We start from the raw sequence: 5,461 nt of genomic DNA on the forward strand, positions 1-5,461 counted from the left end.
ATCCCCAAAAGGAAGGGAATCAAGAGCAAAAATAAATGATTGGGATCACATCAAGATCAAAAGCTTCTGCACAGCAAAGGAAACAACCCACAAAACTAATAGGCAACCAACGGAATGGGAAAATATAGTTGTAAATGACATATCAGATATAGGGTTAATATCCAGAATCTACAAGGAACCCACAAACTTCACACCCGGCAAACAAATAACCCAGTGAAGAAATGGGCAGAAAATATGAACAGACGCTTCTCCAGAGGATATCCAGATGGCCAACAGACACATGAAATGATGCTCAGCATCCCCCCTCATCAGGGAAATACAAGACAAAACCACACTGAGATACCACCTCACCTCAGTCAGAGTGTCTAAAATAAGCAAATCAGAGAACTCTAGATGCTGGTGAGGATGTGGAGAAACGGGCCCCCTCCTACACTGTTGGTGGGAATGTAAACTGGTGCAGCCCCTCTGGAAAACAGTGTGGATTTTCCTCAGGAAACTAACAATAGAACTCCCCTATGTCCCAGCACTAGCACTTCTAGGACTTTACCCAAGGGATACAGAAATGCTGATGGATAGGAGCACATGTACCCCAATGTTCATAGCAGTACTCTCAACAATAGCTAAAACATGGAAAGAGCCTAAGTGTCCATCAACAGACGTATGGATCAAGAAGATGTGGTTTATCTGTACCATGGAATACTACATGGCAATGAGAAACAGTGAAATCTGGCTATGTGTAGCAACATGGATGGACCTTGAGTGTGTTATGCTTAGCGAAATAAGTCAGGCAGAGAAGGACAAATATCACATGTTTGCACGTATAGGAGGATTAGGAGGAACTTAATGGAGGACCTTGGGGGAGAAAAAGGGGGGAAATGGTGGGGAAAGGGAGAGAGGGAAACCATGAGAGACTCTTGAATGCTGATAAACACATTGAGGACTGATGAATGAGGGGGGGAGTTGGGAGTTGGGCATGGAGGAGGGCACTTGTGGGGATGAGCACTGGGTGTTTTATGGAAACAAATTTGACAATAAACTATTTGTAAAAAAAAAAAAAACACAATAACTCTAAACGCATATTTTTCAATAATAACACTGAATTTAAATGAACTAAATGTGCCAATCAAAAGACATAGGGTAGCATAATGGATAAGAAAACAAAATCCATCTATTTGCTATCTACAAGAAACTCATTTTAGACCTGAATACACCTTCAGATTGAAAGTAAGGAGATGGAGAAATATCTATCATGCTACTGGAAGTCAAAAGAAAGCTCGAGTAGCCATACTTATATCAGACAAACTGGATATTAAAGTAAAGACAGTAACAAGAGATGAAGAAGGGCATTATATAATAATTACAGGGTCTATCCATCAGGAAGAGCTAACAAGTACACATGTCTATGCACTGAATACGGAAGCACCTAAATACATAAAACAATTAATCACAAACAGAAACAATCTTATGGATAAGAATGTGCTAATAGTAGGGGACTTTCATACTCCACTTACAGCAATGGATAGATCAGCTAGACAAAAAATCACCAAAGAAACAATAGACTTGAATGACACATTGGACCAGATGGATCTGACAGATATATTTAGAACTCTACGTCCTGAAGCCATGGAATTCACTTTCTTGTTAAGTACACATGGCACATTCTCCAAGATAGATCACATACTGGGACATAAAGGAGCCCTCAATAAATATAAAAGAATTGAGATAATACCATGCATACTTTCAGATCACAATGTTGTGAAACTTGAAGTCAACCACAGGAAGAAGCCTGGAAAACCTCCAAATCTTGGAGGTTAAAGAACACGATACTAAGGAACGAATGGGCCAATCAGGCAATTAGAGAAGAAATTAAAAAAATATATGGAAACGAATGAAAATTAAAATACAACAATTCAAACTCTATGGGATGCAGCAAATGCAGTCGTAGGAGGAAAGTACATTGCACTCCAGGCCTATTTCACGAAATTAGAAAAAGCGCAAGTACAAAATCTAACAGCGCACCTAAAGGAACTAGAAATAGAGCAGCAAAAATAATAAAACCCAGGCAGAAATAAACAAAATAGAATCCAAAAATAAAAAAAGCCAGTTGAGCAGATCATGAAACCAATAGTTAGTCTTTTGAAAAAATAAACAAAATTGACAAATCTCTAATCAGACTTCTCAAGAAGAAGAGAGAGCACCAAAATAGACAAAATCATGAATGAAAATGGACTTATTACAACCAATCCCTCAGAAATACAAGCAATTATCAGGGAATTCTGTGAAAAATTATACGCCAACAAACTGGACATGTTAGAAGATATGGACAAATTTCTAAACACACAGTGACTACCAAAATTCACATGGTAAGAGAGAGAAAATCTGAGTAGACCTATAACTAGTGAAGAAATTGAATCAGTTATCAAAAATATCCCAACAAATAAGAGCCCTAGGCCAGATGGCTTCCCTGGAGAATTCTACCAGACATTTAAAACAGAATTAATATCCATCCTTCTCAAGCTATTCCAAAAACTGTAAATCGAAGGAAAACTTCCAGACTCACTTTATGAAGCCAGCATCACTTTGATTCCCAAGCCAGACAGATACCCAGCAAAAAAAGAGAAGAATAGGCCAATATCCTTGATAAATGCAGATGCAAAAATCCTCAACAAGATACTTGGTCATCTAATCCAACAGCACATGAAAGAATTATCCACCATGATCACATGGGATTCATTCCTGGGTTACAGGGCCAGTTCAATATTAGCAAAGCAATCAATGCAATATATCACATTAACAAAAGAAAAGATAAAAACCGTATGATCCTGTCATTAGATGGAGAAAAAGCATTTGACATAATATAGCATTCCTTCTTAATAAAGNAATAAGAGCCCTAGGCCAGATGGCTTCCCTGGAGAATTCTACCAGACATTTAAAACAGAATTAATATCCATCCTTCTCAAGCTATTCCAAAAACTGTAAATCGAAGGAAAACTTCCAGACTCACTTTATGAAGCCAGCATCACTTTGATTCCCAAGCCAGACAGATACCCAGCAAAAAAAGAGAAGAATAGGCCAATATCCTTGATAAATGCAGATGCAAAAATCCTCAACAAGATACTTGGTCATCTAATCCAACAGCACATGAAAGAATTATCCACCATGATCACATGGGATTCATTCCTGGGTTACAGGGCCAGTTCAATATTAGCAAAGCAATCAATGCAATATATCACATTAACAAAAGAAAAGATAAAAACCGTATGATCCTGTCATTAGATGGAGAAAAAGCATTTGACATAATATAGCATTCCTTCTTAATAAAGACCCTCAAGAATGTCGGGATAGAAGGAATTTACTTAAACATCATAAAAGCCATCTATGAGAAGCCCTCAGCTAACATCATCCTCAACGGGGAAAAGCTGAGAAGTCTCCCCCTGAGATCAGGAATAGACAAGGATGTCCACTCTCACCACTGTTGTTTAACAGAGTGCTGGAAGTCCTAGCATCAGCCATCAGACAACAAAAGCAAATAAAAGGCATCAGAATTGTCAAAGAAGAAGTCAAACTTTCACTTTTCACTGATGACATGATACTGTACATGGAAAACCTGACAGACTCCACCAGAAGCCTACTAGAACAGATCCATGTATTCAGCCAAGTTGGAGGGTACAAAATCAACTCACAGAAATCAGTTGCATTTTTATACACCAATAATGAAGCAACCGAAATAGAAATCAAGAAACTGATCCCATTCACAATTGCACAAAAAATAATAAATACTTAGGAATAAACCTAACCAAAGATATAAGAGATCTGTATGATGAAAACTATAGAAAACTTGTGAAGGAAACTGAAGAAGACTCAAAGAAATGTTCATTGATTGGAAGAATAAATATTGTTAAAATGTCATTACTATCCAATGCAATCTACACCTTCAATGCAATCCCAATACTATTTGTAAAAAAAAAAAAAAAAAAAAAAGAATTCCCTCACTTGGCAAAAAAAATTACACCAGCATTCTTCTCAAAGCTCAAACAAACTGCCCTAAAATTTGTATGAAACCAGAAAAGACCCCGAATAGCCAGAGTAATATGGAAGAAGAAAACCAAAATGGGAGGCAGCACAATCCCAGACTTTAGTCTCTACTACAAAGCTATAATCATCAAGACAGTATGGTATTGGCACAAAAACAGACACATAGACCAATGGAATAGAATAGAAAACTCAGAATTGGACCCACAAATGTAGGGCCAATTAATCTTTGACAAAGCAGGAAAGAATATCCAATGGAAAAAAGACAGCCTCTTTAACAGATGGTGCTGGGAGAACTGGACAGCAACATGCAGAAGAATGAAACTAGATCATTTTCTCACACCATGCACAAAAATAAACTCAAAATCGATGAAGTACCTGAATGTGAGACAGGAAACCCTCAAAACCCTAGAGGAGAAAGCAGGAAACAACCTCCTTGACCTCAACCGCAGCTATTTCTTACTTGACACATCCCCAAAGGCAAGGAATCAAGAGTAAAAATGAACTACTGGGACATCATCAAGATAAAAAGCTTCTGCACGGCAAAGGAAACAATCCATAAAACTAATAGGCAACCGACGGAATGGGAAAAGATATTTGCAAATGACATATCAGATACAGGGCCAAAATCTATAAGGATCTCATCAAACCCCACACCCAAAAAACAAATAATCCAGTGAGGAAATTGGGAGAACACTTGAACAGACACTTCTCCAAAGAGGACATCCAGATGGCCCACAGACATATGAACCCATGCTCAGCGTCCCTCATGGTCAGGGAAATACAAATCAAAATCCCACTGAGATACCACCTCAAGCCAGTCAGAGTGGCTAAAATGAACAAACCAGGAGACTCTAGATGCTTGCGAATGTGGAGAAATGCACACCCTCCTACACTGTTGCTGGGAATGGAAACTTGTGCAGCTGCTCTGGAAAACAGTGTGGAGTTTCCTCAAACAATTAACATTAGAACTCCCTATGACCCAGCAATAGTGGTGCTAGTAATTTACTCGACGGATGCAGGAGTGGTGATGCATGTGGGCACATGTACCCCATTGTTCATAGCAGCACTGTTAACAAGAGCCAAAACATGGAAAGAGCCTGAATGTCCATCAACTAACAAATGGCTCAAGAAGATGTGGTTTATCTATACAATGGAATACTACATGGCAATGAGAAAAAAATGAAATCTGGCCATTTGTAGCAATATGGATGGAAATTGAGAGTGTTATGCTGAGTGAAATAAGTCAGGCAGAGAAGGACAGATACCATGTGTTTGCACATATGGTGGATTAGGAGGAACATAATGGAGGATCGTGGGGGAAAAGAAGGAGGGAAATGGTGGGGGAGAGGGAGGGAGGCAAACCATAAGAGACTCTTGAATGCTGAGAAGAAACTGAGGGCTGATGGGGGTGGGGGAGAGGGGAAGG

This window comes from Crocuta crocuta, unplaced genomic scaffold (assembly GCF_008692635.1).
Source record: "Crocuta crocuta isolate KB4526 unplaced genomic scaffold, BGI_CrCroc_1.0 scaffold1863, whole genome shotgun sequence".
Taxonomy (NCBI): Eukaryota; Metazoa; Chordata; class Mammalia; order Carnivora; family Hyaenidae; genus Crocuta; species Crocuta crocuta.